Genomic DNA, 13,641 nt, shown 5'->3' with positions numbered 1-13,641 from the left:
CCTCTGCGTCAAAGGTGACTGTGCAGACTGACAGCTGGCAGATTGGAATTGAGATTAGAGAATCTCCAGAACTTCAAATTTACTAATCTGTTTTGTACTCAAATTATAATTCTTTAGCTTTTAAAATATCTCATCCATTTATTTCCTGAACCAGGCCTCTGAGGCTGGGTACTTTCTATATCACCATCCAATGAATCTGACTCTCCTCAGAAATATCCTGGGAGGCAATACCTTCCTTCTCCTCACTGGATAGTTAGCACTCTGGGGTCTTTATCCCCTTTGTGTTTCAAGCCAGGCTAGAATTCATACAATATTGTCCCTATAATCAACGTACAACTTCCCATTTCAGGACCCTTCCTCCTATCAGAAACTGAATTGTTGTTGATAACGAACCTATGTCCCCAATTCCCCCATATTTACACTTTGAAGTACCCTGTAAGGAATACCTCTCAGAAACAATTTTAGTCATAATGTTTCTAAAAGTTTATATACCTGTGTACAAATTTGTAATGTTTCATTTAATGGCCCAGTTTAGTAATCTGTACTTTAATTTTTAAGATTTACATTATGGGAGTCACATTCTGACTTTTATGGAGCTCATTTATTAATGAATACTTTTAATATTCCTTGGTCAATTATACACGAATACAATATTAATAACTGAAAAAGTCAATAATTATTCTTGAGCCATCCATGCACTAGGTAACATTCCTTTGAAAATTTAAGAATCTTATTGTACAAACTCAGTGGGGTTTTGTTATCTCTAAAATATATTGAAACTTTACCTGAAATAAGTTATTCTTAATTTATATTTATAACAATGAATTTGGGTCTTGTTTAGAGCTAGTATTTTCCTCCTTTTCCTAACTTCTCACCTGATGTTTCTGGGATATATGCATGGTTTTCTCACTTCAAGCTTTTCCTAAATGTCTTGAAGAATATTGTCTATTATCAAGAAGCACTCACAATCCATTTTATATATTCAGACTTAATGTTTTGGTCCTTTCTATATCTATAAAATAAACAAAACTAAACAGACAAACAAAAACAGTTCTCTAAAGGGATACGTGCCTAGAAAGTTAGCCATTTATTTTTGCCATACCTCTAATTCATGTTTGGTTGGCTTTTATTTGTAAACATGACATAGGTTTGTGATACATTATTTGCTGCTATTGCAAAACACACACACAATAAACATTCATTAACAGATTCATAATATTTACTTCCAAGAAAGAGCTAATTTCATTGAATAGGTACATAAATACAACAACTTAGTCTGAATTTTTTTAATAAGAATGGTATATCACTGATACCCCCATAAAGGCTGAATTAGAGTAGTACACTTAGCTAAGCAAACACTTCTTTTTTCACCTTTTTCTTTTTTAGAGACAGGGTCTTGCTGTTTCCCAAGCTGGAATGCATGGTGTGATCATAGCACACTGCAGCCTCGAACTCCTAGGCTCATGCAATCCTCCCACCTCAGCCTCCCAAGTAGCTAGGACCTACAAGAGTGCTCCACCACACCCAGCTAACAAACACTCCTTGAGTACAGGAGCAGTACTAAATTTCACTAATGAATTGGAGAAATTAGAAAAGAAACCTTACTGTGTGGAATAAATTTCGTCAATTGTTCTACATTCTAAATACATAAGATACAAATAAGGTTATGAAGGAGAATGCAGAAGAGTCATATCATCATGAACTTAGGTGACTAGAAAAAGAGAAACAGGCAAACCCTAAAGAATTCATATGCACATTGTGCATATATTTGTACACACATATCACATTTGGACACCAAATAAGATATAGAATTGCAAGTATTTCATTTATTGTGGATTATGCTGTTCAGTAAACACTGTAAGTTATTGGTAATTTATACTGTAAGATTATATCAATAAGAGGTGCATGATTTTTGAAACTGATGGACTTCAACTCTATAATAAACATTTATAAAATATTTATTGTCAATGATGATGCATGACTATCTTTCTAGTGGGGCACAGCCAGGTAAGGAAAGGTTACATTCAGCAAAATGAGGCAGTCTGATGATGGTCCTAAACTGGTACTACAACTGCACTGTAGTTTAGAAAGCACTCCAGAGGCACAGCTGTAAATACTTAGAAAAAGTCTAACCAGTCTAAGTATGCAGGAGCAAGGCAATATGCCAGAAGTAGCTGGCATCATGGAAATCCAAGAGTGAGTATTGAAATGAAGCATACTTCTAAGAGCTAGCAATGTTTGGAGGTCCAGGAAAGTGTTGTGTTTTCTGGTGTCTGCTGGCAGATAAAATGTCTCAGGAAATGAGGTTGTTTCAGAGGCAGGATCCCAGTCTTTTTTTTTTTTTAAAGGGGGGCCTTGCTCAAATGCTAGGAGGAATAGTGAGATTGGGTAATTTATCAAGATGCAGGGGAAAATACTAAGCGAGAAATCAGTTTCAGTTATAGAAGTAAGCCTAATTACTAGAAATACGTTGTAATGTTAGAGTTGAGTATCAAAGGCTGCTTAATGTTAAGTCACAAAATGTTACGCTAGAAATCAGTTAATTTTTTCATTATATAGAAAGAATGCTTCTGAATCAGGAGCATGGCTAAGGCTCAAGTTAGAGTTAATTCTTCCAGTAACAGAAATAGATTTTGACAAAAGCTGCAAAATAAGCCATATGTGAAAAATTAGTTTAAAAAATTTTTAACCCTTGATATTATTCATCTAGTTTTATTCATGGTTTTGACTGATTTAAACACATTATAAAATATATATAACTTTGTATAGTCTTGAAGAGAGCTTCAAAATAACCAAATTCAACTTTCTGCCCATTTACTTCTATGAAATCAGCCTTTAAATATATCCTTTGCTACGAACATGTGAACACTGATTAAATCCACAGTTAAATAGATGAACTGAAGAATAAAAGTTAAAAGAAACTAAATTAAATCTGATAGCAGCAGTGAACATATTTCCTTTTCATGGAAGGAAAGCTAGACTTATAACTTGTGCATAAGCTCAACTTTTCTTAAGCAACATGCTCAAAGCTCTGCATGAACCTTTCCAGAAGATAAGCTGCATAACTTCAAATATGAAGTGGAGTATCTAATGTCTGAACTTTCTCTGCATGAACGCACACATTCACAAAATTATACTTGGTTACATCTTAAATTTTCATTAAAGAGTTGAGTGATTCTGACTAAACAGAGTAAGAGAACTGTGGTTGAATGGCACTCAGAGTGCACAATATTCCTACTGAAAATAGCAATAAGAAGATGGGAGTACCAGCCTTGCAGGTCCTCCATCTCCAAGTCCTCCTTGGGTCACTGAAGCAATGACCCAAGAAGCAATGGCAGCATCATTCAAGATGGTGGCAAAAGGACAGGTAATACACAGATATTGCTGCTGGGCCCTTGGTTAAATTAGGAAGAAAGAGGATATATACTCCTTCAGAGTTTCTCTGTTTATGAGTTTCATAATTTTTGCATCATTATAATTATAAAAATCAAAGTTTGGTCTATACAGTTTAGCAGACCACAGAACAGAGACTCGGTTTCCTCATCTCTAATATATGCATCAAACTAACTTTACAATGTTAGAATGACATGACATAACATTATAAAGTGTATATCATGTAAGAAGTGTCCAGCACATTACAGTCATTGCTATTGTTGTTAATAAAATAATATTTCATAATTTGCAAAATAGGAAATACCTATGTTTGCAAAAATTCTACGACTCCCCTTATTTTTAATATTTCTTAAGGTTTCTTTCTTTGGAAAAAATAAAACATCCTCAGAATGAAGGCACAGAAGCTCAGTTATTTATTCATATATTCTTTTAGGCACTATTTATCAGGCATCTACTATGTGCTGGACATTGCTAACACTGATGAAGCAATACTGAACCAATCACACAAAACAGGTAAAATTTAAAATGCCAAAAGTACCACAAGGAAGAGGAACATAATGCAAAACTATATATAACAGGGCAACGATGTAGAAAACAAGGCCAAGAAAGGTATCCTTAGGGAAGTGATGATTGAAATAGAGAAGCAAGGGTTTGGTGGAAAGGGAGAGAAACAGTGGTATAAAGGAGATACAGGATGTGAACACATTATATTTAACCTTGAAAGACGTGGAGCTATGGTCCAAAATTTATTTCAGCAGTGAGACTTAGAATATTTCACATGTGTGACATTATTATTGTACAGCTAAAACAGCTATAATCTTATCCAGAGAAAGGTGCTTACTATATGCCAAAACCAAAAATATCACATGAGAGTCAACAAAACTAAACAGAAATTGGTCAACTTTTGTATTGTGCATACCCTTTGTATTGTAACTACCTACCAGTAAGGTCCAGCCTACGGTCATTGCTATCCAGTTAAATTTTCATGTATTCCCTCCCCAATCAACAGCAAATTCTTGCACAAGCAATGGGAACTCATTAAAAATTTGGTCAGAAAACATAGTTAAGATGAAAATCTTTTGATGGACAATGTAATATTTTCCAAAACTGAATATCTGAACCTTAGTTTACTACCAGCTGAGAGAAGTACTTACTTATAAAACAGAAGAAAGACACAGCCTTCAGTTTTTACTCTAAAATACTCTAGGTCAGTGGCTTTCAAATTCTAGATTGCATAAGAATCACATAGAGAACCCAACCCCAGAGATTCTGAATCAGTCAGTCTGTGGTGGGGCTCCAGAAAAGGCATTTTAACAAGTTTATACTTGCTGCTATTGCTGCTTGGGAGACCACATTTTGAAAACCACTACTCTAGGTTAAGAATTGTCACTAGATAATACACTGTTTCTTTATAAAAGTCCTTTGGACTGTATTTAGTATCAAAGCACAGTTTAAAAATTCAAAAATTTTAATCAAGTTTAACTTTAATTAATATTTTCAAAGAGTTAGTGCAGTGTAAATGATGCAAAACCAAAAGCTGTGCTTTAAGTTATTCTGTATAGGGCCAGGAATTTGGCAAAAACTTCATTAGTTAATGATCTGAGCAGAAATCTTTTAACAATTTGTAATATATCAAACACCTCAGTAAACATTTCCAACAAACACCTTTTAAAAAAATTTAGCCTGCATGGAAACAACTTAAAATACAATATGGTTGTTTAAAGTAGACTGATAACAATATCTTGGTAATGTACTGCAGTTTAGAATAGTCAGCTTTACATTTTAATATTCAGTTTAAGCTTCATAGTAAAACATGTTTCTTTTGTTAGTGTTTTCTCCTCAATCTCCCCATCTTTTTTCACTGCTTCTCCCACCTCAGACTTCATGTTTTATTGTTAACTGACACTCTTGCACAGGGAAGATAATATTGCTGATAGAAGCGTATGTACTCACTATAAAGCAAACAGATTTTGTCACTGTCCAATAGGGAAATCATGCAGAAGCTGTCAGTCATACAGTGGACGAGATTACATTATTGAAATGATACACCTGTGACACACAGTCCAAAACCAAATTCAAAAGGTACCAATTAACAGATAGGCTAGTTTGTACCCTAACTACATGGGGAATCATTCCATTCGTGCATGAATATAAAATTGGTGATTAAACAGGCTTTCACTTTTGTAATAACTCTTATCTATTCACTGTCAACAAAATATATATATGAAAATATTTTAATTCAACTAATCTGAAAGTAATTCCATTTGGTTATTTATTGAAACTCATGTCTAATATTTGTGCAATTTCTTTACTGTCACCAAAACATACTTCTGGGGTGTCATATTGAATAGACAGGCTCAAAGTCAGCTCAGATGTTTCCCTTTTATTCTTGAAATGAAGAAATGCATTTTAAGCAGTTTGTCTAAAATCAACCTATATACACAAAGAAAAAAACAACTAAGTTTAGAATAGAGACAGGTCATGGTGTTATTGTTAATACAATTTATTTATCAGAAGATAGTTAAAATAGCCATAAAATTGTTGCTAAAATTCTAAAACGTTCACTACGAGCTCCGTATCACAGCTCTATATTTATGGCAAATAATATAGGGATAGATTAACCATTATGTGGCTGCATACAATAACTCTAAATAAAATCTAATCTAATAGATTCAATAAATCTAAGAAGTTTAAAATAAAATATTATCTAAAATATATTATTTAATAGACAACATATTTTATATGAAGAATAAAATGTTAAATATTCAATAGATGCTCACTATTAATACTGTTTTTCTTTTACACATCATCACACTTCTTTAGAGCAAACCTAAAAAGATTTGCTTAGTGAAATACCGAAAACACCTCACTATAAAGAGGTTGCACGTGTGCCACTTTTACTCAACACATTAGTGAGATGTGGATATATTTAAATATTTAAAGTACATATTCTCTACAAGAACTCTATTGCACTTGTAGTAATACAAGTACATATTGTCTATTAAAAGGCAATATAAGCCAGGCGCGGTAGCTCACGCGTGTTATCCCAGCACTTCGGGAGGCCAAGGATGGTGGATCAACTGAGGTCAGGAGTTGGAGATCAGCCTGGCCAACATGGTGAAACCCCATCTCTGCTAAAGTAAATACAAAAATTAGCTGGGTGTGGTGGAGCGTGCCTGTAATCCCAGCTACTCAGGGAGCTGCGGGAGGAGAATCGCTTGAACCTAGGAGGCGGAGGTTGCAGTGAGCCGAGATTGCGCCACTGCACTCCAGCCTGGGCGACAAGAGCGAAACTCCGTCTCAAAAAACAAACAAACAAAAAGACAATATAAAGTTAAAGATTTGTCTTTTTAAATGTGTAAATATTAACAATGAACTTCAAGAATAGAATGTGGGCAGGGCGCAGTGGCTCACGCCTGTAATCCCAGCATTTTGGGAGGCCCAGGCGGGTTGATCACAAGGTCAGGAGTTCGAGACCAGCCTAGCCAACATGGCAAAACCCCATCTCTACTAGAAATTCAAAATTTAGCTGGGCAGGGTGGCATGCACCTGTAGTCCCAACTACTTGGGAGGCTGAGGCAGAAGAATCACTTGAACCCGAGAGGCTGAGGTTGCAGTGAGCCGAGATAGCGCCACTGAAATCCAGCCTGGGTGACAGAGCAAAAATCCATCTCAGAAACAAATGAAAAAAAAAGAATAGAATGTGTAGAAGGATGTACATCCATAACAGACTCAACCTGCACTCTGCAAAATATCCAGCAATGTCTTAATTTATGTCAAAACAAACTTATCTTCCCTTATATGTTCTTTTCTATTATTCCAGGAGACTTGCATCTTATACCTTATATTTTTCTTATCCACAATGTACTAATCCTACTTATCCTTTAACATCAAGATCAAACAAGTCTTACCTACCCCCAAAGCATTCTCAAACAAAATCCAGTATGAAATGTTATTGTCATGCTCTGAACTCCTGTAGTACTCATTAGACATGTAATTTCTTATTATTACGGGTTGTTAACTCTACGCTCAAGCATGAGCATCAGATTCCTCCCACGTGGCAAGTAAGTTCCTGAAGGACAGGGAACAAGGAATCTCCTGTTCCTCCCCATTGCCTGGACAGTAGTACTTCGCAAACGTCAGGCCCTTTATTATGAGCATTATGATGAGTAATAAAATGCAATAAAGGGTTGAATAACTATTATTGTAAAAATATAACAAATTTTTCATTTTCTACTTTGTTTTATCTAAATTAACATTCTGTGGTATAAATAAGTTATCTTTAAAATAATAAACAGTTGCTGATTCTCTTGACTGTCAAAAAACAAAATACTCATAAATCGGACTTTTAATGATTGCAGTAATACAGTTCATCAATTACATTTTTAAATTCCCTATTATATCTATGTTCAAATAGTTTGGGATAGTTGAGGTAATAACCCTCAGAGTGGGGTTCTCCATCTGAGTTCTAACCTAATATTTAAAGCTGCACATGCTTCCGTGTTGAAAATGTATTTCAAAGTAATATAAATCTAACAAAATCAAAATATCAAATCCTTAACTCTGCTTTGTTTTTCAAAGAACAGGACTGTTAAGGAAAGCAATAAAACAATACAAACAACAGTTGGTTTGTTTTGATCAAAATAATTAATTAATTTAGATGAAGACAAATCACTGACAATAGGTTGACCAACTTCTCTTTTTTCTCTGTGAAACTATTGAAAGGGTGGTTACAACATGGAATTTCAATATTTGAAAAACATTGTGTTGGCAGGCTTTTAGAGATATTTCAGTTTGCAATATTAAGGATACTGTCCTACTACTAAACGCAGTCACAGTTCTATAAAAGTACAGGTTGCTACTTTTAAGAGAAAACATTCATTTTATAAGCACCGTGACAGGCACTGTCCCAAGTCATCCTTAAGTTTCAAGTTACGTATCTGGAACATGTACCTGTTATAAAGCAAACAGAAAGAGAAACCAAAACAAATTATGTTATAGCCTAGATTAACAGTATTTTAGGTCTTCCCTTAATAACTAGTTTTGAAGGAATCAGTGATAACTGACCCCCACCTAGGTGTCCTCTTCTCCGTTCTCCCTAAGGCTTTTAATAAAACCAGCTTTACGTTAAACGTGTACACATTATTTTTAATAGTCCTTAAGGGGCAGAGAAGGGAGGATGTGTGTCACATTTCAATAGGAAGGTATTCAACTGTAAAGATTGCAGAAATGAAAGCTGTTGAAACCAAGTAGGTATTTTCTGACTTGTAAGTCCTACTGACTGCCTGAAAAGGTAAGAGGGGTGGAGAAGAGGACATAAAAACATTAAAGGGCAAAGAATCTCTAACTTCTAAGAAGTATTTTTTTCTATCTGTAAAAATATGAGTTTTTTTTACTTCATTTCATATTCCATGTCCCACGAGAGGAAGGGGAAGCACAATTGCTTCTAATTCTGAGGCAGAGAGGAGAGAGAGAGAGAGAGAGAGAAAGAGAGCAGTTCAGGATACACTAAAAGGAAACCCCAAGAAATTTCACAACTCTTTGCCATAAATAGCCTTTCTTCTCACTCTGGATACCTCCTCCTTTACATCAGCAAGGCTCAGCCTCCACGCACGCAGAAGCACCATTCACAAATCCCTCTGTCACCCTTACCCCTTGCTGGCACCGTGTGTACGAGTCCCTGGAACACAAGCCAAAAGTCGAAGGGGCCAGGGGGCCACATGCGGTTTCAGCTTACGGCTGACTTTTTGCTCAGGTGAACCAACCCACTGGTTAGTCCGCAGCGAGAACACACACACACACACACACACACACAACCTGGGGCCCTTGACGTTCCACCACAAAGCAAGTGGTTCAATCTAAGTCGCTGCCGTTACTGCTGCCTCTGGGCAGGGTCTTGCTTCCAATCCAGGAAACCGGCGCCAGAGGACAAGCAGGCGGAGGCAAGAGGCGGTCCCGGCCCGGCACTGCGGTTCCTCGGGGAGCCCGTGGCTCCCCGCCCCCTCCTCCCTTTCCCCCTCTTCGCCGCCGTCCCCGCCTCAGCACCCGCAGCCCGGGGCGCCAGCGCTGGCCGGTCGCCTCTACCTGCGGGACGTGAGTGGCGAGGAAGGGGAGCGACCCGAAGCCTGCGCCAACTCTTGCCTCCTTGGCCAGCCCTCCGCATCGCCCTGGAGCGGCCGCCGCGGCCGCAGGCAGCAAACCACGCAGCAGTGTGGAGGAGGAAATGGCCACGCAGCGCACAAGGAGTCGCGGGCCGGTGGTGAGCGAGCCAGCCCGCCTCCTTCCCACCCCGCCCGCAAGGCCAGGTCTCTGCGCCGAGCACGCCGGGCCCGCGGCCGGCGCTCCGGGCCTGGGCGCGCTCTGCTCCCGGGCGGCCCCGACACGGCGCGGTCACCTGCCGAGCGGTCATCCCAGCGTCCGCCTGCGCCCGGCCCCGCACAGCGGCGACGCGACGCGCGACCCGCTGAGCGCTGAGGCACCAGGGGCGTTACTACCTTGAGGGCTCCGTGCGCTTGTTAAGGCTCCTCCCGGGCACTCAGGGATTTATGTCTTCGGGGCACGGGGGTGTCCTTCCTGGTCCCCCTCCTCTGCCCTCCCTCCCCTTCTCGGCTGTTGGGCTCCTTCTCTCCACTCCCAGTTGCACAGAGTCGAGCTGCGTTATTTAATAATCTTCCTGCTCCTCCTGCCTGCGCCAGCAGAGCTGCTCTGCCCGAGCCACCGCTTCCCAGTCAGTCATGTTGAGAGAGAGAGAGAGAGGCAGAGAGAGGCGGATTGGCAGTAGGTCGGCGACTATTTGTGGTGAGGGAGAGAAGAGCAGAGCAAGAGGAGGGCAGGGGAGGGACGTGGGGAGGCGCTTCCAAGTGTGTGAGTGCGCGGAGTGTGACTGTGTGAGGAGCACGAGATCGACCTCCCCGGCAGGCCGCGCTCCAGGGCTGTGAGGAGGGCGGGCCCCAGCGCGGCCTTTATAGAAGGGAGAGTGGGGTGGGCTGGGCGGGGCGGCTTGGAGGGCGGCGCCCGGCCCACTGCGTCCGCCGGCTTCCACGCACACATCCTCTGGCATCCACGCGCGCGCATCCACGCGCGCACACCCACTGCTGGCCCGCTGCTGAGTTTTCATTTTAGGGGAAGCAGTATCCCACCGCGCTGACCTGGCCTTTTCCCCCAGTCCATCCTCGTGCTTGCGTGGAGTTCAAGCGCATGGGCAGGTCAAGACTAGAGAATAAGGGAAGTCTCAAGAGACGTGAAGTGACTGCGGGGATGCTGGAAATAAATGCACTGTATTTCTCCTCTCCAAGGTTCCGATGTTATCTTCTTTCTCTTCCTCCTGTAAGGGAAGGAATTACCAGATTCTTTCTCCGCTTTTCCTTCTCACCCACACAATTCACATCCTGACAAGTGTCTTCCTTCCTCAGTAACAAGAAAAGAAACCTAGCTTCTTTCCTTTAAGCAGGTCACACCTCCCAGGAACCATTTGCAGCAATCAATTCTGTAAGATAATGGAAGCACTGCGACTGTGTCCGAGAGTAGAACTTGTGTTCCTACAAGGAAGGCCCTACACAATACAGGCATTACAAGAGAACCAGCTCAATTTGACATCATTTGACTGATGGTCCCCTGGAGAAAATTTGCCAGTTAAGAGATCGAAAAGACTTTTGATGCATGGTTCTGTTGTCTACATAATTTCTTTTCCCTGATCCTCTCTCCCTTTGCACTGCCTCATTTCCTTTCAGGTTTACACTGAGTACTGAACTCTTTCCCATCCATCCCCTTCTTTATCTCCACTCCAGTATATTTATGCCTTTAGCAGGCAATACAGCAAATGTAGTGCATTTAATTCTGTGTGTGTGTGTGTGTGTGTGTGTGTGTGTGTGTGTGTGTGTGTGTGCGCGCGCGCGTATCTGTTTTTAACCCATTCTGGTAGAATGTAGGACTATTTCTAGGTAGAAAATGCATCCCCAATATTAAGTTTGTACGCCTAACATCACCTCCCTTACCTCCTGCCCAGATTACGAGATGTTGTGATCAGGTGCACTGAGGTACTGAGAAACAACTTCCAGAAATCAAGTGATCTACACTTTTTTCAAGCTGTGTTTGTGTTTGCGCGCGCGCGTGCGCGCGCTCTGTGTAATCTAACTGGCTATGATCTAACTTCTGAAATGTGGTTATATTGGGAATAAAAGCAAGATGTAGTTTTTAAATGAATCTGAGTGGTCAATGTATATTACAGCATGGGGACAACTCTGCTTTTGGGAGACAACTGTAGGAAACATTTTTCATAAATTAGACAAAAAGAAGATAAGATTTAGGAGACTACGGAGGAGGCGGCAAGGTTGACAATTCAGTTGTCATATCTTCTTCCATGGCTTGTGACCATTGTACATCTTTAGGGTTTTGTCATATGCTGGTACCTTATATATTCTCCATATATTTTACCCTTTCACATTGATGTTCCTGTCTCGTAATTGTTCAATCTCTCATACAGAGTTTAGCAAACATTAAAAATGATTTAAGCATGTGATCAAGACCTAACAAAGAAGAGATATTAAGGAGTGTGATAAAAACAAAGTGATATTGGAAAGGACAGCAAGTTGGGACAGGTGCGTGAATATATCAATAATATAAGGATATAGGCCATTAAAGCTTCTTTGATTAAGCATTGGAAAAATGAATGGACTAACAAAGCATATATTGGGATTGACATTGTGCCCTATGGGACAGCTATTATTATTTCCTCAATTTTACAGACCAGGAAAGTTAAATTTTGGAAGTGTGTGTAGATAATCTAAGATCATACAAAGAGAAAGTAATGTCAATGGAACTCAACCTCTCTTATTCTACTGTCCATATCACGTCCCATTCAGAAGGCCTGGCTTACTTAAAAATCTCAGGACTTTCCTTAGAGCTTCTGTTTATGAAATAAGCTGACCTACAATCCTTTGGCACTTTTCTTCTACCTCCAGCCTTCTTATTACAATGCAAGAGCGATTTATTAAATGTTAATATTTTTTAGGGCTAGTCAACGATTTAAAAAGTCTTAACATACTTGAACTGATAAATGGAAAAAGAAAACTTTCCTACACAGTCCTTTCTGAAAGAAACCTGGTGTCATTGTAAAAGGAAATTTTGTAGAGGAGATATTACTGAACATTTGCATCTAGTGAATACATAGGTGGTTTGAGAGCTGTAAACAGACATTTTAAAAGGTTATGTCCTCCTAAAAGGATGATACTCAATCATATTCAGCAAGTTTGTGGTGTTTTCAGTGTCCTGGTTCTCTAATTGTCATTAATAACAATAATTTGATTATGACTCTATATCACATACTTCAAAATTATATATTAGACCAGATATTTCAAGGGCATTTTTGGTAACCACAACTGATTGTAATTTTTACACTCTCAGTTCCATTCATAATTACTGAGAACCATGAAAATCTGCCAATTGCCTTTATTCATTAAGGTATTACAGGAAGCCAACATTTCTTGCTTAATTTTCTGACAATTTTTCTTTCCAAATAAAGGCTAGAATTTATATGCACTAGACCGGAAAGACATGTGAAACATATAACTTAAAACATACTCCTGAAAAGTTTATTCATTTTAATGATTTTGTATTTTTGTTGAAAAAAATCTGCACTAGAAACACCATTTATAAATTATAATGAACCACATTTTAGAAGTTAAGTAAATGAATTATTCTGTTTTAAGATTGTTTAATGTTTCAAGTAGAATTCCCCACTTTGCAACACTTTCAATGATACAATTTTTGTTGTGATAGGAAAACAGAAAAAGTTAATGACTCTTTCCAATTTGTTCATTTTCATCTCATGTATGCTTGCTGCGGTTTGGTTCCCAAGTGCATTTAACTGGCAAGTTCAATGAAGATTTGGCATTGCACCATTTGATGAAAGCAGAAAAATTAGGTTGCCAATTACATATGTGCCCCTTATGTGCACTGAATTCCCACTGAAGTGATGAGCCAAATTAGAAATTCCTCAGTAGTCATACCTAAAAAGTAAAATTAGAGCCCAGGGAAGGAAAGGGAGATTTTTTTTTCCCCAACCCTATTACTAGTCTAAGACATTTTAGAAAGAGAATTAACTTTAATACATTTGTAAAACAATGTTTGTAGATGGAGTGTCATTAAACATTTTTAAATTGCATCTCTTTTGTTATTTCCAAGCTATTTTATGTTTCTTTGATTTACCTGATACTCTATCGTGATTAGCCAATCATTATGAAAAAATAT

General features: G+C 39.0%; 1 protein-coding gene across 21 annotated transcripts in view; it reads right to left on the bottom strand.

Moving 5' to 3' along the window:
- CCSER1 (coiled-coil serine rich protein 1) overlaps positions 1-10,329 on the bottom strand; it is a 1,462,495-nt gene extending 1,452,166 nt beyond the window's left edge. For 17 of the 21 annotated variants that reach the window (XR_008524637.2, XR_008524639.2, XR_008524640.2 and 14 more), the window contains exon 1: positions 9,888-10,318. The gene's annotated coding sequence lies outside the window, so the exon portion shown is untranslated. Of the gene's footprint in view, positions 1-9,887 lie in introns of all 21 variants that reach the window. The other 4 variants (XM_054554165.2, XM_054554167.2, XM_024246533.3 and 1 more) reach the window with 1 other exon arrangement.
- Positions 10,330-13,641: the final 3,312 nt, after the last annotated feature.

Source organism: Pongo abelii, chromosome 3, assembly GCF_028885655.2.
Source record: "Pongo abelii isolate AG06213 chromosome 3, NHGRI_mPonAbe1-v2.0_pri, whole genome shotgun sequence".
NCBI classification, from domain to species: domain Eukaryota; kingdom Metazoa; phylum Chordata; class Mammalia; order Primates; family Hominidae; genus Pongo; species Pongo abelii.
Note: the sequence above shows the minus strand (reverse complement) of the source record. Positions and strands in the feature narration are given on the sequence as shown.